The sequence below is a fragment of the Podarcis erhardii genome (assembly GCF_964252035.2).
Source record: "Podarcis erhardii genome assembly, chromosome: 7".
Taxonomy (NCBI): Eukaryota; Metazoa; Chordata; class Lepidosauria; order Squamata; family Lacertidae; genus Podarcis; species Podarcis erhardii.
The window spans coordinates 36866009-36892774 of record NC_138511.1 but is presented as its reverse complement, the minus strand read 5'-3'; the positions used below and the strand labels follow the sequence as shown (position 1 = coordinate 36892774).

At 43.1% G+C, this 26766-nt stretch overlaps 1 long non-coding RNA gene across 1 annotated transcript; it reads right to left on the bottom strand.

Moving 5' to 3' along the window:
* Nucleotides 1-7024: 7024 nt before the first annotated feature.
* On the bottom strand, nucleotides 7025-17466 carry LOC309346700. Its single transcript, XR_014158730.1, has 4 exons — nucleotides 17175-17466; nucleotides 10082-10183; nucleotides 8448-8553; nucleotides 7025-7090 (listed from the first exon to the last, which is right to left on the bottom strand). It is a non-coding gene; the product is annotated as an uncharacterized lncRNA (long non-coding RNA).
* Nucleotides 17467-26766: the final 9300 nt, after the last annotated feature.

Here is a 26766-nt window from a genome sequence, read left to right as displayed (position 1 = left end):
AGCAATGAAAATGTGATTATACAGAGTATTAAGGACGAAACCCAGAGAACAGTATCTGAGGTTTTCACCAAACGTTTCCGCTGCTTTCAGAGCAAAGAATCACATGGCAAAAGGAGAAGTATCAAGTGAAGTAATTCATGGCCTAGGAAAAGCAGAGGGGAAATTGAGATTGTATCACTAGCTCCGCTGCAGTACAGAGAGTATCTTAATGCCAACGGCCCATCAGGACTGGGTGTGCAGTGGAGCATAGTATTTCTATCAGAGGAGCTTAAAGAAATTGAGCATTGTCTTTATTAAGACTAAACGTGCTGTACCCAATGAGACATTTGCTCAGAGAAGAAACTGGCAATTTATCATCCCTTATTTCAATCGGAGAAGTAAGGAACAAATCTTACGAGGGATGTCTTTCCACCCTCTCAGAAATTACCACTCTGGCTCAGCATGGTAATAGTATGTTTGAACCAAGCTTAGTGCTATATAGCAAAATGAACATAACAGGGCTGGCCCAAGACATTTTGGTTAGGGTTGCCATATTTCAAAAAGTAAAAACCAGGACACTCCAAAGTTGTTCGGCTTTTTTTAGACAAACCCCAAATGCAACGTTTTGATTGACTTGTCTAAGATCCAGGACATAGTGTTGTCTTTCAGAAATCCCCATTCCCCCCCCCCCCCCGATGTCAATTTCACCTTTGAAATCCTGGTAACGTCCAGGAAAGTCTTAATATTATGGCAGCCCTAATTTTTGTACCTGAGGCGAAGCACAAAATGGCGTCCCACTCCCCGCCAAGGAAGAACGGGGGTGAGTTAAGATCTACATCTGGTACAAGGGGGGAATAAAGATCTACATCGGGATCTGCTGCCCCCTGGATCCTGCTATCTGAGGTAGTCACCTCATCTTGCCTCGTGAGTGGGTCAGCCGTGGTACATAATAAAGGAGAGGAGAAGGTAAGTAAAATGGCCGGCACAAATACATATGAAATGAATGGTTGTATCCCTGCATGGCCAAACATAAGGGGAAGCAATGCAACTCCTCTGCTCATGTAATACTCCAAGGGCTGATTCTGTAATACAAGCTGCCTCTATGCCAGAGACATTTGATAGCAGGAAATCCAAAACTAGAGCATCCAGTGTCTTCTTGAAGGTGTCCAATGAGCAGTCGTGTATTGGCAAATTTTACATACTCACAGCCCTGCCTCCTCACAGCCACTCCCCCTCACAGCCCTGCCCCCTTCTGAGAATATACAATAACCTTATCAAGGTCTAAACCACTAAGCATCTTGGGCTTGCTGATCACTTGCTCTGTCCCAGCTTCTGCCAACCTAGCAGTTCAAAAGCATGCCACTGCAAGTAGATAAATAGGTACCGCTGTGGTGGGAAGGTAAATGGCGTTTCTGTGCACTCTGGCACTCGTCACGGTTCTCCGTGCGCCAGAAGTGGTTTAGTAATGCTGGCCATATGACCCCGAAAACTGTCTGTCGATAAACACTGGCTCCCTTGGCCTGAAAGTGAGATGAGAGCCACAACCCCATAGTTGCCTTTGACTGGACTTAATGATTTAACTTGTCTTTTTCTTGCAGTTCCACTGTACATAACAGAACTTGTACGCCATTGTCCCGAAACTGAAGTGCCTTGTGTTTTCAGCATTCCTAAATGCCTAGCTTTGGAGCGTACAAAACAACTCCTCTTCAGTGTTCTTTCTGTATGCCTTCTCCTTAGTAACTCTAGGAGCCAATCCTCAGTGGCTCCAACATGCTGCTGGTGGTGGGGCCAGAGGCAAGTGGCTGGAGTAATGGATGCCCATAAGGAAATGAAACTCTTGGGCATAAAAGATTTCACTGGAATGTTAAGGAGCAATGCATGAATGCATGTCTTTTCTCTGGCCTTTGTAGCATGTTTGTTTACCTCTCAGCTCCTAGAAGACCTTGCATTTGAGAAATTTCTCTTGAAAATAAATCTTTCCATGTATTCTTTGGTTCCCTCATTGGAGGTATCAGGCATTCCTCATGAGCAAGTAGTATTTGGCAGTTAAAGATATGACTTGCAGAATCTTTCAGCTATGAAACCAAGGCCCTTACTTTATCAGGAACACAGCTATTGACTGGGGAGCAAAGCCCCCTAAGATACAAAATCTTCAGACCATGAAGGGAAATTGAATGATTTTCTAATGGAGTATATCTGATCGCCACTGGCTTTTGGGTCTTCTCTTTAAAGTCTGCTCACTGGGGCATACATGACCACTCAGTCACGGACAGATTTGTTACTTTTGGGCTTTCAAGATGGCCATCCCTGCAAGTCCATAACAAAATTGATAGGACTTTAGTGGGTATACATTCCTTTGCAATTCATGATGAACCTGAATTGGATTCAATTTCATGCCAGATTTGGCACTCTCAACGGAACGCCAACTCAAAAATGTTTTCTTTTAAAAATGTTTAGGTATAATACTGCTGTTGCAGTTGGTAGCAAACATACCGATGACCCACAATGCAGATTACATATGTTTGATCATAACGGTCAAGGGTCAGGATCCAAAAAGTCCTTCATACAAGTGGAAAGAATGGGTGGATTACTGATTCTCCACTTCTAAACTGCATTGCATGCCATTCTAGAAGTTTTGCTGACTATTAGGAGTGGAACAAGGGACTGCAGTGCAAAGGGGATGGGAAAGCTGTGGTGCATGAACAGAAAAATCATATACAACACTTTAGATCTTAGCTAACCTGCCTCATTTGCATTTTCCAAAACAATATGTGAAGCAAAAAAATAAAATAAAAATCCATCCTTAGCAATTTGCACTTCTCAGAATCTTGCAGTTCCATTTTATAGCCATACAATGTCTACAAAATTATGAGGGTTAAGTGTGCATAGAAGGTATATATTAGTAAAAATAACATGCTAAAAGACATCATATTAGGGGAATCTGTGTTGCAAAACTGTGTGTGCCAGGACAAATTATATACAAAAAATGTCCATATTAAGAGAATTTTGCTGCTGAATTTTCATGAGGATTAAAAACAAAACCACCAACTGATGTGGAAGCATGGAGAACAGCACTGAATGGAAAAACGAGAAACTGGTGAAAACTGAAATGGACAATGCAAGGTCCCCAAACATGCTAAGGATTCCACTCTCATTCACTTGAATGTAAGTAAAAGTCCCCTGCTTCAAAAGTTGACCATCAACAAGTTCGTAAGTGGCGAGGGTTGCATGCAGCATCTACCAGTCTGTGGAATGCTTGTGGATGACTCTTCTCTTGCATTTCAATAGTGTGGTGAAGAAGTGGCAGAAGCTAAGCTGAGAGAAACAAATCTGTCCTTTTGGGGGTCTCTGATTTCCTTTTTTCAATCCTCATCTGAGTTCTCCACATTTCTGCCATTTGCAATATATATTTTCTAAATCCTTGTGAGAATTTGAGAGTGTTTAAATATGCTAATAAATGCATTCTTGTATGCAGTTTTGATAAAGGCACACTTTTTTGCAGGCAAATTTTTGCTGGACAGGCCAATGGCCCATCTAGTCCAGCATTCTGTTCTCACAGTGACCAACCAGAGGCATGTGGGGAAATCTCTAAGCAGGACATGAGCGCAACAGCACTCTGTCCACCTACGATTCCCAGCAAGTAGTATTCAGAGATGTAATTCTCCCTCCCTACTTAGAATCCTTCTCTAAATGTGCTGCCCACCATGCCTTTATCCTTTGACTGGTTGAGAATCCATTCTTCTCCAGTGGGGCTGCCCTGCCCAACCTCTTCCAGTTTGCTGGGAATCTGCCGTGTGAGTCCCTCCTGACATAACGGCTAAATCGGTTTTCTCATCTCATCTCATCTCTGTTTTTGGAGCCTCCCCAAATTAGCATTTTGTTTTCTTTTAATGAGAAGTCACTCTTAAAAAGAAAAAGATGTTGCTTGCATTGATTCTGTGACAGACTTGCCTAGTTTTCTGCAGGAATACCAGGCTAATATCCAAGCTTGAGTAGATATCAGAAAACTGCATAGCTGAAATAAAAATCAATATTGAACCATGCTGATTGCAAACACATACCCTGAAAATAAAATGGCTTTTCACTGTAGATGTAATTTTTTAAAAAATTACAAGATATTCAATACAGTCACTATTGATTATTTTGGCGAGAGTTTCTGAAGGCTAATGGAGGCAACCTGTACCAGCTCCAGTACACAAAACTGATTATGTCATCCTAGCAACTGCTTTAAAAGGTGGGGTGGATCTCACCTAGCAAAAGCAATGAAAATGCAGAAACTTGCTATGATAGATAAACTAAATGAAAGGGGTTTGGTTTTGTTTTGTTTTTAAAAAAGGACTCGACTCCATTTCCTACCCACCCCACTTTCCAGATAGGTCCGTGCTAAGTTGGGATAGTAGATTATAGAGTGGACGCGTTGTATAAGTTAATGGAAATAATGGCTCATGTTATTTGTCTGAGATGACAAACAACATGTTGCTTCCCTGGCTATGTGCTGTAATTGCTATTACCAATTAACATTTATATAGCGGCTGCATTCACATGACAGTTTATTCCATTTCCCTGTTGTTTCCCAAACTGTTCATTTCCACATTATATTTGAGCTTTCACATGCCACAAAAGCCATTTCTGGAAAACTAATGGAATATAATGCATGTCTGGTGCTCATTTCTGTGTTGTTTGATTGCAGAAAAGGAAATCCTTTCTCAGCCTCCTCAAACTGGAAAGTGTAGGGGGTACAGTGACAAAATTCGGGGTGATACAATGGCACACAGTTCTCTCCTGCTATTTTCATAGGTGAATTATGTGGGAACGGAAGCAGGAAAGTACGGAAAGGGCAGGAGAGTAGTGACATTGTTCAATGACATTCCTTGTTGTGCCACACCACACTCACTGGCAGGAATGAAATTTTGTGCAATGTGCCAGTCTCTTGATCAGAAAGCCACAACTCCACAATGCAACAGATACTGCAGCATGAAAGGAACATTAAAAATGGCACAGAAGTGTGAGCGTTATAATTAGGAAAAGCTACACAACTTTTGCACCTGAGGCCATGGCGTAATTCTGCTTAATGGCTGCACCGACCCTACATGCATGCATGGAAAGAGATTGCCCAGAACCAAATCTACACCAGATACTTTGATGTGGAGCTGCATTCAAGCTGGCTTTGACATGTAACGAGGGAGGAGCAAACTGCAGTACCACAGCACACATTTTCTATACATCTTCTATACCCACCGGAGGGCCAAAATGGTGTAGTGGTTAGCGTGATGGCCTGGGACCTGAGAGACTGGGGATCCCTTGGTGTCCTGGGTCCAGTCACTGCCTCTCAGCTTAACCCACCTCAGAGGGTTTTTGTGTGGATTGAATGAGGAAGGAGATAACCACATATGCTGCCTTGAGCTCTTCGGAGGAAAGGGGTAGGAGATAAATGCAATAAATAAATAAATCCTGGAAAAAGGAACCTATAGAAGAAGAAGAAGAAGAAGAAGAAGAAGAAGAAGAAGAAGAAGAAGAGTAGTAGTAGTAGTAGTAGTCTGGATTTGATATCCCGCCTTTCACTCCCCTTCAGGAGTCTCAAAGCGGCTAACATTCTTGTTTCCCTTCCTCCCCCACAACAAACACTCTGTGAGGTGAATGAGACTGAGAGACTTCAAAGAAGTGTGACTAGCCCAAGGTCACCCAGCAGCTGCATGTGGAGGAGCGGGGAAGCGAACCCAGTTGACCAGATTACAAGTCCACAGCTCTTAACCACTACACCACACTGGCTCATTCTGCCAGTGAGCATGGGGCTCCTTCATTGCCCACTGTGATGGCCTGGGAATCCGATTCAGAGGCAGAACCAGAGGAATCCCAGCCTGCACAGGAGTCTCCGCCTCCAGGGCTGGCTGAGCTGGGGCAGGGCCTTGATTCTGAAGCACCTGCACCTGTGCCGGATCCTCAGGAGCAGGCACCAGGTGAATCCACTCTGGCTCCGGAGGCGATTGAGGACACATTGCCTACAGGTACGCCTCTCCCAGCCCTGTCAGGGGAAAGTGAGTCTCCCCCTGGGTCCAGTAACCCACCGGCCTCTCCTGAGCTGCAGAGGCTCAGGGCAGAGAGGCGGAGGGAACTGGTTTCTCCCAGGAGGAGTGCTCGCCTTAAGGCCAGGAGAGGCGGGTCACCTGGGGGCCGGGGCCGCCCCTGGCCTCAGAGAAGATAAAGGCCAGTCAGCCCGGTCCCAGGTTGCGGGAGCAACGTCGTTGAAGAGCTGTTTCGGCCAGCACCCAGTCCTGTTCCCCCAGAGTTCCTGTCCTTGCCCGGCTCCTCGCTGTGGACCCTGCTTCGCCCGTGAAGGACTGTCTGCCGACCCTCGACTCAGGTCCTGGACCTCGACCCACGGTAACCTCCCCCCTGGACCAGCACACCCACCCTGCACAAGGATGACTGAGGAACCTTTGGCTTTACAGATGTTGTTGGATGCAAGAAAAATACGCCACTCACTCGCAGAAAGTACCACCCTGGGTGGGGGGCAGGAGAGAATAGAATTTGAACAAATGAATTGGTAAGTAAATAAAAAGTAAATATTTGTGAAACAAAGATCAGATACAGAAGAACAAACTAGACATCAAGCAGTGCTTCTACCTTGGCCCCTAATCGAGTGCTACTCCAGTTCATCATGTCTCTCCCATTTAGAGCCTTACCAGGCTGAACTTTCTGCCTTGTGAACAGCTTCTCCCTCTGGAGCCTGGTTTTATCAAGCACGCTTCTCTACCCAAACCCCAAACCCCATGCCAGCTTTAATTCCTAAACGATACTTTGTTTTTCACAAGGTGTTCTTTGAGAAGCAGGTTTGCTGCGAAGTCTGTGCAACGGTGGCATATTAGTTAATACTAAATGAACACCGAATGTTATCAGCATCAATGTGACATCCAGTTCGCTTTCAGATATGAATTCATTATGAGCAATGAAATTACATGGAATATCAGTATATCAACACCTAGGAGCCTGTCAGATTGATGCCCTTTGGAGATCCGCTCCTGCCTGCTGTGATGCTGAATAGCAATGATGAATAGACAAGGTGCTGTAGAGATATATAGATCTCTCTCTCTCTCTCTCTCTCTCTCTCTCTCTCTCTCTCTCTGTGTGTGTGTGTGTGTGTGTGTGTGTGTGTGTCTGGAGAGAGAAAAATATAGCTTTATTACCAATGCAAATTCCTTCCTTCACCTAGTCTTGCATTATTCAGCAGGGTGGGGGGAAATATTGAATTAAAATGGATTTATTTAAAAACACATACATGGGCTACATGCACTGAATTAGCAACTCTGGCACAACTTTCTCCTCCCTCCCTCGCTTTTGACTCTCCCTTCCCACTTGCCTCTAAAAAGAAGCACTATACATTAAACCAAGGCTTCGAATTGTGCATTCTTTCTACAGAATCGGCCAAGGTATTACAGCAGCCATTTTGCCAGAAGAATAAATCATGATTGACAAAACAAAATTTGTTAATACAATGGTTTAAGGCAGTTGACAGAATTTTTTTGTCAACAGAATAGATTTAGGGATTCTTTTTAAAAAGGAAGGAAGGAAGAAATTTGCAGATGGAATGGCTTTGATGTTTATGATGAAAAGCATTTTGTTGATAGACTAGATCAGAGTCAAGGGGGGAGGGTGTGGCGAGAGAGAAAACGCATTTTCTCAACACAAGGGGTTTAGCTCATTGACAAAACACATTTCATCCCCAGATGTTTTGGCTGAGCTGTCAAGTATTCTCCCAGCCTGACATTCACCAATCACGTTGTCGTCAACTCAAAAGCACTCTTTCGTTAGTAGCTCTGAAGAAACAGCTGAAGGCATTACAGGAACGCCATGATTGGTCCCGCTGAATCGTTAGCTATGATAATGTAGTTACTTTAATGCTCGTTAAGTGGCAATGGAGCCAAACATGACTGTGGGAGAAAGATTGATCCTTCCATGCCTGTTATTCTCATTTTTAATCTTTTGCTACAAGTCAGTATTAAATAGTGTCTGTCTGTGATAGAACAGGCGTTACCAACTGGGATTGCGTAAAAGGACAAAATTGATCTGTTTGTTCATGTGGCACCACCTAATCATTACATAAAGAAAGGAATCAGGCTAGTCCCTTATACTCTGTGTTTGGATAGGGATGGGGCAAAACAGGTGAGAACTGCCAACTTGGAATTGTCACATGAAAGATGGAGAAAGCTTGTTTTCTGCTGCAGGAGAAATTCAATTCAGTTTGCAAGTCAACATTAGGAAGAACTTTCTGGTGGTAAGAGCTTCTTGACAGTAGAAGGGACTATCTCGGAAGGTGGTGGAGTGCCTCTCACTGGAGGTTTTAAACAGAGATTGGATGGTCATCTCTCAGGGTTTCTTCAACTGCGGTTCCTGCATTTCAGGGGGTTGGACTAGACTTTGTGGTTCCCTTCAAGCTCTATGAAACTCAATTCTATGAAACTGAAAGTGACAGATCTGATCTCCTCTCGCACTTGCACATCTGTGCGCACCTCAGATGTCCCACTGAGCATGCCATCAAGGGCCTGAATCCCACTTTCTCTTTTGCACCTGTTTCACCTGCAACAAGTTAAAGCGAAGAAGTTAAGGGAGTCAAACACAGCAGGACAGCATTACTTTAACTAACATGAACACATTTGAAGACTTTGAAGTTTATTGGGGGAGCTTTTGAAAATAAACCCATTTTGCTGTGTTTCGTACAGAAAACCTTTATCAGGGTACTGGGAGTGCTCTTGCATTTCAGCTCAAATGTTTTGTACAGTTTATTATGTTCTTCTAAATAAAACTGTCAGGTTTATTGCTGCTTTCATTAAAGTGTTTCATTGTATTCACAGTGACTTCAGGGTAAAGGGAAAGATGACTGTGTGCCAGAGATGGTCAACAAAATTTCCCCTTCTATAATGCCTACATAAATCTGCTTATGTGAAACACTCACCTCGCTCCATAATCTCAGGTCTTATTAACCTCTGGTGCTGCTCCAGGAAGATTCTGTCTATGCCAGAAGGTCATGACCTTTCCATTACCTGCTCACCATCTCCTTCATCCTTACCTTCTTTTGTGTGGGAAGAGTTACCTCACCTGTCAGATGGCAACAGTGGTTGCTTACGAGTAACCAGGCAGGACTCCAACCAGTCTTTTACAGGTTTTATTTAGGTGCAAAACTATTTACAGTTGCAGAACCCCAAAGTTCATGTCTACCTCAATCGCTAGCAGAATCCGGGAGTGCTTGTTTCCTGGGCCTCCCCCAGCATAAGAGTCTCCTTACACCCAGCGTTTTCTTTCCCTCTTTGTGCTTTAGACTTCTGCACAGGGTGGGCGACGGAAGGGGCGTGCTTCCCTCCTGGCCAGCTTTGCCAGGAGCGGTGTTGAGGCTCCTACCAGCATCCTCTGGTCCTTTCACCTCTTCCCCACTAGAGGTGGGGTTTTCCTCATCACCGGATGAAGAACTGCTTCACAAGATTTTTGGAGGCTGCCCCTCTGTTTCCCGCCCCTGTTCTGATGGCAGTTCCCTGACATCACCCCAACAGTCCAACCCAAGGAAGACCCAACTTGCAATTTGGCCCCAAATCAATTTGGGCTAGGTGGGGGTCATGTTTAATTAGCGTTTTTAAAGCCCTAATTAACATATATTGCTTGGACGGGGCTGGGGGGAAGGAGATGCTGCATCCCCTTCTGCTTCCCTGCAGAGAGCAGGAGGGCTCGATCCTGCTGGGTCCTGTTTCACGATCACCTCTGTGCAACCACCTCCAGGCAGAATCAGATCCAGGCTCAGCATTTCCCATGGGAGAATTCCTAGGTTGACTCCTGCATCTTCCCAGCCATTCCTCCTCTAGAGGTCCACCAGCAGGGCCAGAAAATTATGGCATTTCACTAGAGTTCCTCCACCATGTTTGGTATGCAGAGGTATACAGTGTCTTTCTACATGAGGTTCAATTTGGAATTTGTGACCAACCACTGTGAGAGACCTAACCTTCTTTTCACAGCTTTAGACAGCAAGGCCATCTTTCTAAAAGGGCTTACTCCAAGATACTCCCCTGTATAATGTTGTCAGTACACAGTGAAACTGTTGATAATAAAGTTGGTGCACCTGCAATCTTCTAATTGGTCTGGGAGGCTTGCCATCAGAACTGGAATAGTCTGGCCAGAAAAGCAGAAGTCTTTGAACTGTGAAGCATCTCACAGTGCCTTTCTAATAAAAAAGAGAAGAAAAGAAGTGATGCCAGATTTCACTTGCCAGAATAAGTGAGTTTACACAAAGTTTGGTGGGTGTAACATAGTTCGCCCATGTTGAATGGGAGCGAGTTTCTGATCCTACAAAAAAAAGGAGTGGTGTATCCAATTAACCTTTCAAGCAGGCTGATTTCCACAGGTGAAAATGTGATAGCATTGCAAAAAACTTTCCCTATTTTTTTCTCTGGCTTTTCTCCTCAATGAAGTGGATATGGAATTATTGCAAGGGTTTTGTGATCTAAAGTTTTAGAGTGATATCAAATGTGGCACAAGTGGACTTCAGCTCATTCAATATGCTAGCCCCCATCTACTCCAGAGGGTCTCCCAAAGCATATTTGGAGGGTGTACAGGGGAGGTGTAGGCAGGGGAGAGGAAACATAAGCCTCATTCCTCAAGCAGGAGGCCACAATTGGATGTCACCCTTATTTTGTATGTTGGTCTTCGATTTCATAATTATTTCACATATTGTCATCTCAGAGAGGGTTGGTATCTCTCAGTGACCACAAATTCCAGGCAGATGTATAAAGAAGCAAGTGGTACAGGAACGCAGGAAGCTGCCTTGTTTTACTTATAATTTTATAAAAGTATTGTTGCACACACCCCAATCTCTGAGTGGCAAGAAACTCCAGGGATTCCTGTGCCTATCCAGGGTTCAGTTTCCTTGGAATGAAGGTGAGTAGAAACTCTATGGTATCTTTGGGATATCTGGTTTTATTTACACGCATATACAACCTGAGACTAGAATGGAGGAGCTCACAGCAGATCTTGCCTCTGTGTCTCTAGCTTTCACCATAAGTCAAAACTGTCTCACAAAGCTCCCCTTGGCCTATTGTTCCCTGTCCTAGGATGGGCTGACATCTAGCTAGGGAAAGTGGAGAAAACCTCGCCCATTTGTTGTGGGGATTAAATGAGCAGGAAGAAAACCATGTACACCAACCTGAGCTCCCTGGAGAAAAAGGTGGGATATAAATGCAGTAAATAAGTACCGTGCAACAGATAAGTTTTCCTTCCCCATTCTATGTAATTGACTTTATCATGCAACAGGTTGCCATGCGGTTGCTCCTGTTTTCGAAGACCTGCAACAACTGTTTGAAACCAATTGCTTTATTTAGAACACTTATCAAAAACTGCAAAAATGTGATTTTCACTTCAGGAGATGAAAATCACAGATATTCACAATGTCCCTATTTAATTTAAAAACAACTCTGTATGCTACCTCTTTTTGTTTGTTTTTTCAGTGCCCAGATAAGAAAACTAAGTAATTTTAATCTTGCCTTTCTTTGATTCACCACAGAGATGTGGAACCTAGGGCCTTCCAGATGTTGTTGGAATCCAACTCCCATCATGCCCAACCAACACGGCATTGGAGTCCAGCAATAATCTGGAGAGGTACAAGAGAAGAACCTGCTGGTTCGGGACAATGGCCCATCTAGTCCAAGAGTGGTTGACAGCAACTGGTTTTCAGAAGCAATTCTGCCTCAGACTTTACCTGCTTCTTACTCTTGTGGTTCATGACTGAGGGGGGGGGGAGTTGAGAAATACTGATGGTTCTCATGAGCAGTACAGCCACAATGGTAGCATAACACTGCAGGAACATAGTGTTATGTGCCACCCCCTATCTCTGTGGTAGCAAAATCCCAGGGAGCTCCAGGAGCTTACCCTGGGATGTTTTTCCATTGGAAAATCAAGGCACCGCAGAGGCTGCAGTGTCTTTAAGTCTTAAGATATATGGTTTTATTTACACATATATACACCTTAGCCTTGCTGGAGGGAGTGCAGAACATTACACCCCAAGAGTGTCTCTTGTTGCTTCTCACTTAGCCAGTGGCGTAGCGTGGGGGGTGACGTAGCGTGGGGAGTCGCCGAAGAGCCTCGGGCGCAGGCTGTAGCAGAGCCCCATGTCTCGCGGAACCGACGAGCTGTGCGCGCGTCCGGGCTGAAGGCGTCGGGCAGGCAGCGGCTCTCAGCACTCCCTGCGGTCCCCGCACGTCAGGGCCGCGGAGGGCGCGCTAGGCAGCCCCTCCTCACAGCCCCGACGCCGCTGCTGCTGCTGCAGCTGCTGGGCCATGTTGCATTTTCCTCGCCTCTCTGCCCTCCTCCTCTGGGCAAGCGGCATTGTTTGGGCGGCAGTGCCAGTGGCAACTCGCCTCAGATCACCTGACACAGACCCGCCGCCGCCTTGGCTACCTTACCGTAAATACCCCAGCCCAGGCAGCAGCAAGAAGAAGCTGGCAGCGGCGGAAGGTTAGGGGCGCAAATTACTTGCCTTGCCCCGGGTTAGGGGGCGCAAATTACTTGGCTTGCCCCGGGTGCTGACAACCCATGCTACGCCGCTGCACTTAGCTTCAGAAAGCTTGGATCCAGAGCAGATGCCAGCCATGCTCCCTGGTCTTTGGGTACAGATGCTCCCATCCAGCCCACATGGAGTTTTGCCCCCACTTCCTTCTCATCCTTTTCAAAAAAACCTCCTGCAAAAGGACACTTTTTTCATGCAGTGATATCACACCCCCTATGTCAGAGATCAGGCTGAGGAGTACTGCTCTGATGAGGAATGGTGGGAGCCTCCCCTCCCCCTGCTCCTGACCAGGATCCTGAAGCTGCCCAGGAGCAGTGGAGGACTATAGATTTGGAACAGTGGTTTGCAGAGGGGCATAGTTCTGAAGACAAAAGTTGGGATAAACTGGGGGGTGAACAGCAAAGTGAGGAAGAACTGGAAGAGAGAGAGAGCTAACAGACTCTCTCTCGCTGAAAAGTGTCCAGCCTATCAGTCCAAGTTCATGTACAGCAGATAAGGTGGCTACACAAAGAGCACAGTGGTTACAAGATCAGGTTGCAAGGAGCGGAAGTGACATAGGGGAAGCGAGGGGAAACCTTAATTGGGAGCACCTTCATTCCAAGAATGGCTGCTTTGTTCTTTTGCTGTGGCCATTAAAGACTCTTTAAATGGTAAGCGACTCTTTTTGCTTTCTCCTGCTTTGTCTACTGCCAAATTGGGGAAAGAAGCTGAGTCCCTGAAACCTGACACCCTATAACCCTGGCAACCTCCCTCTCCCAATTCTCCTGTCTCCATCCACTACTCAGAGCCAGGGGAGGGACAGTATTTACATTATCAATCGCTCATACTGGTGCAACACTTTGCTCTCTTTGTTTCTCTTTGTTTCTTAATGGCACCTCTGTCAGCTGATCTCCTGAACAGGAAAACTGGTATAGCCTGCATTTTAATGCTTCCTTTGCTGTATTTAACTCCTCATACTATTCCAAATATTAGCTAAATTATATCACTAAATTTAAGAATCTGGGGGTTCTTCCCTGCCCCACAGAACATCAGGAAGCTGCCTTATACCAAGTCAGACCATGGGTCCCTCTAGCTCAGTATTGTGTCCATTGACTAACATCTAAGGTTTCAGGCAGAAGTCTTTTCCCATTCCACCTAGAGATGTTGAGGATTGAACCTGAGACCTTCTGCACACATGCTCCACTCCTGTTCAACCCTGCAACAGGAAATTGAAAAATGAAAAAAAAAGACAACAACCGCTAGACTATGATTGGCTACCACAGTTAGGAATCACCAGTCATAAGAAAATTAAACAAAATAAAACCACCTATTCATCACCCGCAGCACTGATTGCATATACTTCATGCATTAAATATGTACACCTTATTTCTACATGCCTTGGGGGTTGATAAACAGGGTCCCTATTTTAATTTTGCAGAGGGATCCGTTCCTTTTACTACTTCATGTCACAGCACAGAGTTAAGCCTCATCTGCTAGCTGCTGACTGTAGGAATTGCTTTGTTATGGATTTCCATGCTTTTAAATTGTTCTGTACGTTCACCCACCATTCCATTATAGCTCATTTTTTCCCCATTTACTCCTTTGCTCTTCCCATGGCCAAGCAGGAAATCCCCTTTCTAATAGCCAGGCCCAGCCAGGCATGTGCAAAGGCCCGTTTCTTGTCAGGGGTCCCATCCACTCCTCCTTCATGCAGTCACCGCATGCTCATCCATCCATGCTCTCCCACTGGTGATAGTGACAGTGTCTGCCACATTTCTGTAAACTGTTATTTAAAAAGAAATAAACCTGCTCATGAATTTTGTCAGCATATCAGGCCCCCATCTGTAATAGACCTTTACATTTGTGCATTTCATTAAAAATTATACAGCATTTGTCTTCGTTGTAGTTGGGTTTTTTTAAAAAAAAATCAAAATGGTTCACAAAAAGAATAAAACTATCACATTATTGGTGCAAACACTTAACAACAACTATTTAAAATATTCAAAGAACTTAAAACCAGGGATAAGCAGATTTAAACGCAAACCAACATTCTACATATCTGGGAAGTTTTGTCCAAAGAATAAGTTTTTTCATAGGTGCCAAAAAGAGTCAATAGGTTGGGAATTCCGAAGTGTGGGTTCTGCCACACTAAAAGATCAGTATCTTATAAATGCAAAACGGGTATTTTGTGGCACCTGTAATAGTGCCAGTTCTGCAGATTGAAGCAGGCAAGTGTTAATATACAGGGTGAGGGGATAGGTAACCTGGTCCCAAGTAACACCTTGAACCTGACCCGGTAGCGAATCAGCAACCATTGCAGATCTCTGAGCACAGGTGTTATATGCTGACACAGCAATCATGGTGCGGCATTCTGCACCAACTGCAGATTCTGGATCAAGCACAAAGGAAGACCCACCTAGTGCAGATTGCAATATCATTCCATTTTAAACAGTCATGGCTTTGCTCAAAGGATCCTGGGAAGTGTAGTTCATTAAGGGGGCTTGTTAGGAGACCCCTACCACCCTCCCAGAGCTATGATTCCCAGAGTGGTTTGGCAGTCAGTCCTCTTCTCAGGTATATCTACCCATTTCACACTTTCTGAAACAATGCAGGAGCCAAAACACATCCATCATTCAAAATTTGTGTTTCTCTGAACATTGCAATGCAATTCTCCAGCCATGTAATATGTCCATAAAAGCATATACTAGTGGAAAGTGTGCATTAAAATGCATATTAAAATGTGAAAGTGACACGCACACGGACCCATGCATTATATTAAAGAGAATTGCATACAAATATGAGCCTTAGGAGAAATTTGCCTTAAAAGCTGATGAATTTCCACAAGGACTTTAATTTATTTATTGCAAACTGATGTGGAAATGTTGAAAACTGAATTTAAGACTGGAGAAATGAGAAACCGAAAGAAACTGAAATTGACAGATTCTCCTATTTCAAGGCACTACTCAAAACTGGATGGCCTTCTGTGCCCTAAAAGGCAGGAAAAGCAAAATTTATTACCTTACTGACTCAGATGAAGTGTCTACTGTATGACACTTCTGTTTCAGCAGCAACCAGGCAGGTGCCTCTTAAACACGGATGGGAAACTTGTATGCTCCCATCAGATCCAATAAGTAAAGCCAATGGTCAGGGTTGATAGGTTGTGTAGACCTTCAACCTTTTCAGACCCACGTCCCACTATTAACTCAAACATGCATTTGGAGACCCATTTCTTAATCTTTTACCATATATTTGCATGGTGATAGTGCTCCCACTATGATCCACCTTGGATCAGGCTGCAACCCACTAGTGGGTCCCAACCCAACTATTGAAGACCATTGATGAAGACCAACACTATCTAGATGGCCATATGTTCTCCTTCCTTCATGGGAGAGGGGAGGATGTCACAGAAAGAGGTTCTAGTCAAGACCTCGCACCATTGTGCTAGTTGTCTGCTTGTAGGGGATTTTTCACATTTGGGAAGGCCTGAAAAAACATGACCTCCCAACTGGAGTCTGAATTGATGCAATCCGTTCTATCACCACCACCATGCTGATGAAGGTAAAGACCAGAGCCCAGTGTAAATGAGTTATTGGAAGGATAAAATGAGATTAGACATGTCAAACACTTTGTGCTGGCATGGAAAGAAGTCCTTTTTGTACTTCTGGACAGTCTGTGCTGCAAAGCGCAGATTTGGACAAAGCACCATATTCCTTAAAAACTCTTTAAACGACTTCATAATATGCTGTGCCCTTGCTAATTTCGTTTTCTTTTCTTTTTTGTACTCTTACATTTCTTTTCATCCCCACCCCCCCTTCATTTGCAAATAGGGAAGAAGAAGGGGAAGGGAAAAAATCCTTTTGTGCAAAGAATGAATAACAGATGAGATATATGTTTGACTGTCTTGTTTCAAAAGAGTGTTCCATGTATAGAGGACACTCTTCAGAAACAAAGGCTGCCTTCAACAATTTCACTATTTACAGCAAGGCCGCAATTAAAATCCTGTGACCTTTAAGGGGACTCTTGACTTCAAAGGCGAAGCCAGTGCTGTTACATAATAAAAACAGAGTCTGGGGAGTAGGCAGGAAGACAGCTATCAAAGGAGGAACAGCCCCCTCCTAACTGGCAGCAGGTGGGTTTGATCCAGAGGAGTACGGCTCCTTTGTAGGACACCCTTCAGGAGGAGCAATCAGCACCATGCAGGATCCAGTCCTCCCATTTATCAGCTTTGTGAGGTAAGGATTCGATCCTGCATAGTGCTGCTTGCAGCTCTTTCGGAAGTGGCTCCCTGCGAAGGAGCAAGCACTCCTCAGAATCAAACCCACCTGCTCACAGTGGGGAGTGGGGAGAAAGAGACACAATGGCTCACAGTGGGGCACAAATTAGAGCCATGGGGCGGATAGGGGGGCTTATGCACAGTCCTAGTTGATATACTCCAAATATACTGTACCTATATGCTTACACACAGTACATGGCACAATACCCCATCTATTAGAACCAGCTGACAAAGGGTAGCATAGTAGTATGTTGGGCTTGGGCTGGTTAGATATGGCTTCACATTTCTGATCTGCCATGAAGTTCCCTGGGTAACTTTGGTCCAGTCAGTGTCTGAAGTTAACCTATTTTATACAGCTATTATAAGGATTAAGTGTGATACCTGACACCCAAACATACCAACCTGAGTTCAATGGATGAAGGAGGGTCTATCAGTTACACTGGTGCTCCAGCTGATGATAACAACATTCCTGCCCTGATAAATATTCCAGTGCTCTTAAATCCTGGGTCCACCAGATGTTCTTGGACTATGGTCACATCCACACCATGCAAATAAAGTAAAATATCACAATATCACTTTAAATAGCCACAGCTTCCCTCAAAGAATTCTGGAAGATTCATGGTGCTGATAGTTGTTAGGAGAACCCTATTTACCTCCCAGAGCTACAATTTCCAGAGTGGTTTAATGGTCAAGTCCTCTTCCCATGGAACTGTAGCTTTGTGAGGGGAAATGGTCTCCTAACAACTATCGGGTCTCATAACAAACTACAACTCCCAGAATTCTTTGGGGGAAGCCATGACAGTTTAAAGTTCTATCATGGTGCTTTCAATGGATGGTGTGAATGTGGCCTACATGGGTATTCTAATCCAACAACCCTGGGACATGGTTGAGGAGCACTGCAGCCTGCCACTTGGTACATTCCATTCTACCCACCTCTAGGTATGCAACACTTCATTTGCCTGCATGTGTAGGCCACATCTCAGTTAAAAACAAAGAAAGGGTTTGCAGTGTACCGTACAAACCAACTTTTGTATAAACTCAATAGAGGAGCCCCCGGAGCAGGAAAACCTGGTATTCAGATCTAAGCATTTGGGAGTGGAAAAACACCGGCTCCTCTTGAGCAATCTGACTTTGTAATTGCTATTTCAGGTAGAAATCATTAAACACGGAAAATAACCATGCCATTGCAGAGAGATAAATATCTCTCTCTCAACAAAATACACAAACACATATAATGATAAACGCCGCCTTATCAGTCATTTGCCCTTCAGAAAGGTCAAACATCCCCAAAACATCTACTCTGCAATGATCTTAGAGAAATTATCATTTGCAGTCGCCAACGTGGTCACATTATTTCTGACGAGTGTCAGTTTCCCCCCTAGAATATTACATTTTCTAATATTTAGTTTTCTGGCACTCTTTATTTTTTTGTCCCCTTCCTTGTGCCTATCTGTGTAGATTAGAAAGGTTCTTAACTGTTATCTGTAATAGATTTTGCCAGTAGCAAAATTCATGCAGGCATAATAGAGGAACAAAGTGTACTCCGATGAAATTGCGACCATAATTTCCAGCCGCCTGACATTTATTGCATATTGCTATTAGAATTCAAGTGCCTATTTGTTTTGTACTTTGCTTTTATTCTTGCATCACAAATGTATAATGGAAAAAAGATATTTTAAACGCCAAGTTAACTATCACTGATCAACATGAGGCACCAAACATAATCAATATTACTTAAACACACTCCTAGGCAATTAATTTTTAAAGGAATCAAATTGTTGCACCTCATCAAAATTTATAACAATACAATAAAGGATGTTACATTCTTTATTGTTTAATTAAAAGCAACATTTAGCAGCCGCACAGCTAAGTGCCAACGCATTAGGACACAACATTTCCTGTTTATCAGCGTGAGATATACAAACAGGACTTGCAGAACATTTTATATTACATGAGTTAATTAGACTTTATTAAATTTCATATGCTTATCAAATTATTGAGCATGATAACTTCAGAACCCCAGAGAAATATTCCTGTAATGCATCCAAGTGTAAATGAGGCATCCTTAATGGATTCAGCATTTCCATCGAGCACAAAATAAGTTTTATGGAAAAGACTTCTTGGGAACTAAGTGGAGAAGCCAAACACTGTTGAGGATGGGGAGAGCCAGCAGAAGCCTAAGTAAGCAGATGATTTACATAGCAGGGTGCAAAAGTAAAATAAAAATATAGTACTTGGAGAGGTGAGTTTGATCCATCAAAGCACTGGTGTCATGGGTATGGATGTCGGAAAATCCTAATGAAAACATAAATGGAAATTGCTGGTGTTCATTTATTTGTCTCATGTCAGATGTTGCTGTTGTTTTCAGACTACAAACAACACAATTGATGACTTCTCCCCTCCTTTTTCTTTGCATTGACACAAATGGTGTGGAAATAATCGCATCATTTATTTCATCAAACACACCTTTTATAAATGATTATTTAAATCCTGTTAAATAGCAGACAGATAAATAGCATACTATTTGGTGGAAATCAAATTGCAGCAGAATGGAAACAGAGCTGATTGTGATCAATACAGGTCGGAATAGAAATCACTGCCTTCTTACATCCTTAGACTCTTGGCTGAGTCCCAGTCCACAAGCTCAGCACCATGGAGAAGGGATGCGAAGGTCTCCTTGCCACCATGCACAGGCCCAGTGTCAGCACTTGGTATCTTTGGGCAGCTTCCATGCATGGTCCTCCAGCACTGACACCTGACACTACTGACACCTTCCAAGACTCATAGTAAGCATCAACACCTGCAAGTCTCTGTTTTAATGTCCTACAATGAGCTGGTTGGGGTGAATTTATATTGGGCATGTTGGGGCACCATGGAAATTGGAGTTCTGCTTGTGAGTTTCCCACAAGTTTCTGATTGACCACTGTAAGAAAAGGATGCTGGACTAGATGGGCCATTGGCCAGATCCAGCAGGCTCTTCATATCTTCTTATCCCCGATTTAGCAAACAGCGAGAGAATAGCATTGCATCAGCTGTCAGGGATGAGGCAGATCTGTTCAACTCTTCTCTTATTTCAAGACATGGTGCAAAGAAGCCTTTCTCAACCTGGCCAAATGTATGGAGGACACCAGGTAGTGGAAGGTCCTCCTTTCTCCTGAGCCAGTGGAAGAAGAGGTCTTATCCCACTTTACTTTGGAAGATGAAACCTGGGACCTTATTGACCATAGGTCAATAGTAAAGAACATCCTTTGTATACAGAAAGTCCCAGCTTTAATCCTTGGCATTGCCAGTTTATAAGATTCATGCAGCAGGGAATGAGAAAGGCCTCTGTCCAGCTCCACACAAGAGACACAAGAGTCCAATTGGACACACAAGATGAAATGGTTAAATCTGCAATGATTAAATGGGCGCAGGATATTGGTCATGACATAATGTTTGCTGACTGGGAAAAGTTATGGACCACCGGGATGAAATTTACGGCATGTAGTGCCTTGAGAGAAAATATTATGAAAATGATTTATAGGTGGTACATGACCCCAGTCAAGCTTGCGGAAATCTACCATTCGCCCGAGAACAAATGTTGGAAGTGTAAAGAAAGAGAAGGAACATTCTTTCACCTTTGGTGGACGTGCCCAAGGATTAAGGCTTTCTGGGAACTGATCTATAATGAACTGAAAAAGGTACTTAGGTACACCTTTCCTAAGAAACCAGAGGCCTTTCTCCTGGGCATAGTCGGCCAATCGGTTGTAAAGAAGGATAGAACTTTTTTTATGTACGCTACAACAGCAGCAAGAATTCTTATAGCAAAGTACTGGAAGACACAAGACCTACTCACCGTGGAAGAGTGGCAGATGAAAGTGATCGACTACATGGGCCTGGCAGAGATGACGAGCAGAATCCGAGACCAGGGAAGAGCAACGGCGGAAGAAGATTGGAAAAAATTTAAAGACTATTTAAAGAAATATTCCAAAATTAGTGAATGCTAGATTGATGTTGAATAAGAAAAATAGGGGTTAATAGCGATAATGGTTAAGTGGAAGAAATTGAATGTTTTTATAATTAATTTGAAAGTAAGGGAGGGATTTGTTAATTAATTAATTCGACATGAGAATGCAGAAAGGGGAGGTACGAGGAAGTCGGGAGAGTAAGGAATATGAAATTAAGAGTTGGAAATTATACATGTTGCATGTTCTTTATTGTTTTGTTTTTTTGTTATGGAAAAAAAGATATGGAAAATTGAATAAAAATTATTATGAAAAAAAAAAAAGAGTCCAATTGGACAATGCATATGAGGCTTGATGGATCTGTCACCTGGCTTTGTACCTGGCAGATTTCTGGTTCTCACACAGGCCTTTTGAAAAATATAGAATAGCCTCTCTTGCTCTTCTGCATCTTCTTGAATATGCCTTTGATGCAAATCCCAATGAACAGATGCTATCCTTGTTCTGAGTTGTCTGCACATGCCTTAGAATGTGAGATGGAAAGATCACCATGCATATTTCACCACTTGATGGTGCAGTCATCAAGTAGCAAATACACATTTGTGAATGATTATTCAGATATAGCAAGGAATGAGGAAGGTTTGTGATTTCTTGTGCTGCTGAATTGCAACCCGCTATGTTTTTGGGATTCAACAGCTTTTTACTTATTCTCCAGAGGTGAATATCTGAGTGGAAAAGAAAAACCATTCTTCCACCGTATGAAATGCAGAATGGATGTAATTTATGTAGTGCAATAACAAGCAATAAGTGCAAGTGTTCCGATCTTAATTAAAAGACATTACAGATGATTTACAATATCTTGGATATGAAGAAAGTTGCACTTAGATATATGCTATTGTATCAGAAGAAACACATCTTGCAAGGTTCCACATCCAAATTTAATAGCATTGTTACCCTCACTTTTACTGTTGAGTATAATTTTCTTCCCTTCCCTTCTGTCTTCTTCCAGCTGAAATGATGTGTGAAAAGCAAAGGAATTTTATAGTTTACCTTGTAATGATCTGCACCAAGCATTCATGGCAAAAGTTGACTTTGTTTTGATAGGGTTAGTCAAATAAATCAAGGATTGAATAGTTCCAAGTAAAGCAGGCTATCACAAAATCAACACCTGGTCAGCTCTGTGATAAAAATGATCACAAGGCAAGCATTGCTGCAAAGTTGGTGGCAATGAGTTGACCTAATTTGCACACAAATGTGTTGTAACCTACACATATATAGTTAACATAGCATACATATATGGTGAAATTTCTTAGTAAAAATATATATTAGGAGAGATTTACACTAAAATGCTGGTGGATTTTCACAGGAACTTTTTAAAAAAGCAGACTGATGTGGAAATGTGGAGAACTCTCCTGCTATTTTTGAACCTTTTTTCCCCTTTCAGAATAAATAGTAAAAGCAGAAATTGTTGAAAATGGTACACTGTTCCGTGTTATTGATTTTTCATCTTGTTGTTTGTGAGGTTTATTTATGACTGCTTAAAGAAAACAATCGAAAGACGCTTAGAAATGAATAAAACAGAAAGCACCATTTAAAGAATAATAGTCGACCACTGAACATAAACACAGATTCAGAAGAACTTTCAAGACAGCCAAAATGTGGGGGTAAATTGATGTACGCAATGGTGTTCCCAACTACGTGTTGATCGTTTGGGACTCTGTATGTACACACCTAATCTTTTTCTCTGTAAGTTGAAAAAAAGACATATAAATACCTCATCAGAGCAGCTAGCTTTTTACGATTTGTGTAATGGCCTGCTTTTTCGAGGAGAAACAAAATGTTCCTAGCAAACAGACTCAATCAAATGTGGAAAATAGTTTCTCGTATTTATTTTAGTGCTTGTCCAAAGAAGCACACATCCAAAGTACAGGACAGAGACAGAGTAAAGATGTTATGGGGCAGAGAAACCCAACATACTGTGAAGAGGATGAGAGACACTAAACTTATGGATTCTTCAAACATGCGAACGTAAGCTTTTACTTGTAGCTAAGCATATGAGCCAACTCCTAGGGGCCAAGGTCACTTTGCCCCCCAATAAATATTTGAGTGAGCCAGTGCCCCCAAATTTGATGGCCATTGTCATTCAAACAGGGTGTGTGCACCGCATCATGTGATTTATGCAAGGAAGGGCTTGCCTGCCCCCCCCCCCCGTGTTTTATTCAAGTTGACACCCCTGCAGAAAGGAGACAAATAACAGCAGTAGACACAAGGCTCAGGAGTCATGGTTCCGGGAGTCAAGAGCAGGGCAAATGATTCAGAACTGAATGTAAGCAACAAAGATGTCCCTATAAGTTTCCACACCCCTCCAGCCAAGCTTTTAAAGACAAGGTGTTGCATCTCAATTGCAAGACCTGCTTGCCTTGCAGGAATGCTGGGATTGCAAATACACGCTCCTTGAGGATAGGTGGGTCTGCACCCATCTGTGAAGGCAGCACCTGATTCTTGGGGACAAGATTGCACCCTCCTTTTCAGTCTCTGCTGCCTTAGGTTCTGCCTTCCCACCTTGGCTGCTCTGAGCTCCACAAACACACACACACACACACACACACATACACACACACACACCTCAAGCCTCCACTAAGGCTCTGCATTATAAAAGGCATGGGTCTTTTAGTGTTAATCTATCCTAACATATGCAATTTTGCCCAGTATGTAGGCTCTTTCCCCTAATATGATGCATTTTATATGTTATTTTTACAAATACATGTGTTTTAATGAATGCTTTTCACTCAGGTATGCATGTTTGTACACAATAGGGTACAGCATCACAAAAAAGTGGAGAAAAATGGGAGTTTTGAAGGATAACTGTGTTTTGGTTGCATGTTCTTTCGAAAAGTGTGAGCTATGTAGATGCACGTTACAATTTGAAATGAACCAAATTTCTTGCCCACCCCTAATGCACACAGGGCTTCTTCTTTTTACTCACCTTGTTTTAGTCTCTCATTTAATACACATAAAGGGAAGCATCCTATATCAAGATCTGCCAAGATAAGTGAGGTTTAGGCTCTAGCAGATCACCAGCTAAGCCAGGAAGTCTCCAGTGCAGCTGGGCTATGTCAGTGTATCTCCCAACCAATCCTAAACCAGGACAAATCTTTTAAAATGATATTTTGGGGGCATGGTGTGTACAGAGGGAGGGAACTTAGGCTGGATCCTAAACCTGTTCAGCCCAGTCACATGACCTGGAAACTTAGTGTAAATTAAGCTGGCAAAAAGGGTGGTGTATTGAATCATAGAATTCTAGAATCGGGAGGGATCCCCAAAGCTCATCTAGTCTAACCCCCTGCAATGCAGGAACCACACTATTTTAAAGGCTTGTTTTCCCTCTGTCGGGCGTAGGCCAGCTCAGCCAGCAGTCGCTCCACTCCTCAACAGGATTAGGATCTGGTGTGTTTTATGGCAGCTTAATTTGCACCAGCTTGCTCCGTGCTAGCTTCTTGTGTCTAAGATTCCTCCGAAAGAAATTATTTCTGTATGCAGCATGTATATATACAACATGGAGTTGCTGTTAATGGGGGGAGGGTCATCATGTGCCTAGCCAGTAATTTCTTCCCTGTAAAATGCTGTTATCCAACCAATTAGTGCAAAAAATCAAGATAACATTAATAGCATTTCTTCTTCTTCTTCTTCTTCTTCTTCTTCTTCTTCTTCTTCTTCTTCTTCTTCTTCCTTCTTCTTCTTCTTCTTCTTCTTCCTCTTCTCTGCTCTTAATTAAAAGGACCCTGTTTTCCCCACCCCACCTGCCTTGCAGTGACTAGTGAAAGCACAGTTATTAAATCAAGATTTCTTTTTCTGGTGAGCATGAATTTAAAAAAGAAAGATATGTCCCACTCTCATATTTACACAAGGTCCCTCAAAGATGTTGCTGCACAACACTTCTCCTAATTAAACCACACTGGAGGTCGTTTGCAGTAACACACCTGGCATGTTCTTTGTTGTTGGTGTTCATTAAAACACAGTGTTTTGTGCAGCCTTGTGGAAGGAAAGGATATTCATCAGCTAAATTGTCACTAAGTGTTATATCAATATTTGTTGCATGTAGGTATCCTCCCCCCCCACACACACACACTGAAAACCACCAACAAAGAATATTAAGGAATCTAGCACGGTCTAACATTTCATGCATTGTCTACACAGGCAGGAGGGGGACCAGGAGGTTTAGTCCTGAGGGTGGACTATACAGCTTCAGACTGCAAGAGGGGAGGGTCCCATTTCTGAAAGCTCTCCATAAAGACCTCCCTGCAAGTAGAACATTTCTACCAAGGCTTTTTGGTCTGAGGCGCTACCTATCTTACTCACAAGCAGTCTTTTTAAAGAAGCAAAACAGTGGGGAGCATTAAAAAGGCAACCTGCAACTGTGGCAAGAAGTGGCACATTCCACTTTGCAACCTTCTACCACTGCCTGAGCCCACAGATGCAGCAAATGAGGAGAGAAGTAGGGGGTGGCATGGAATGCACGACTTCAGGCTATGGCAGGCAGCATTTTGGAGCAGTCTGACATACTATAGTTCATCCTCCCATGCAGAGAGCATTCTGACTTGCTACATTTTTCTCCCAGTTTTGCTTCATGGCAGAATTCTGCATGTGACAGCATTACTGAGTTCAAGCAGCTTTTAATGCAATTTTGCAATATTTGGATTCAATAATATACAGCGGTACCTCTGGTTACATACGCTTCAGGTTACATACGCATCAGGTTACAGACTCCGCTAATCCAGAAATAGTGCTTCACTAGTTAGGAACTTTGCTTCAGGATGAGAACAGAAATCGTGCTCCGGCAGTGCGGCAGCAGCAAGAGGCCCCATTAGCTAAAGTGGTGCTTCAGGTTAAGTACAGTTTCAGGTTAAGAACGGACCTCTGGAACGAATTAAGTACATAACCAAAGGTACTACTGTACTGCAGATCTACTGTAGCCTTCAGACAGTGGGACTGCATGGCCCAAAGAGCTATGATGAGGAGGAGGAGGAGTTTTCTCCTCCAACTAAAATCCTACTCTGAGTAGACACATTGATATCAATGAACCAAAATTAATAGGTTCAAAGGGTTTGTCTGTTCTGAACAGGATTTGCACTGAATACTTCTTCTTCTTCTTCAACATTTATATCTCAACGTTTTCTCCAAGGAGCTCAAGGTGGCATTACACTCTCCCCTTTTCAGCTCAAAACAACAATCCTGTGAGGTAGGCTAGGCTGAGAAAGAGAGTGACTAGCCTAAGTGAGTTTCATGACTTAGTGGGGACTTGAGCCCTTGTCTCCCAGCTACTAGTCCAACATTCTATCCACTACACCACTGATGCAGTACATCATTATTATTATTATTATTATTATTATTATTATTATTATTATATTTAGTATTATTAAATTTATTACCTGCCACTCACCCAAAAGTCCCATGGCAGTAAAACCTAATATTGCAACAGTAAAACCCAATATTAAAAACAGTTTAAAATAGCTTACAATCACGAAAATAAGGTGGGTCCTAAAACTATACACCCCAAGTGTCAAAAACCAGGGTAAAGATCATTCACTGAAAGCTATAAGGTGAAGATGCCAGATGGACCTTTGTGGAGAGGAAGTTCCACAATTCTGCAATCACCACAGATAATTCCCTCTGCCAGGCTGACACCACCCTGAAATTCAGAGGGGGGTGGACATACCAAGAGGGACCCCTCAGCCAATCTTAACACCCTCAAGGGGTTATAAGGAAGGAGGCAGTCTTTCAGATATTTAGAGTCTTAAGTAGTTTAGGGATTTAAGCACTAATGTGAACACCTTGATTTAGTACAAGAAACAAACTCCAAGCAATGCAATCTCTAAGCAGTGTATAACAAATACTATGTGTAGAGAAACTACAATACTGTATAATAGACTACAAAACAACTTGTTGGGTGGAGCAGAGCTGCTACTCGCTTCTGGCAGGTGGGTCACAGCTGCTTACAGGGAGTGGGAGTAGGTGAAGCACCTGTATTTATTAAAAAAGAATAAGTTATGGCT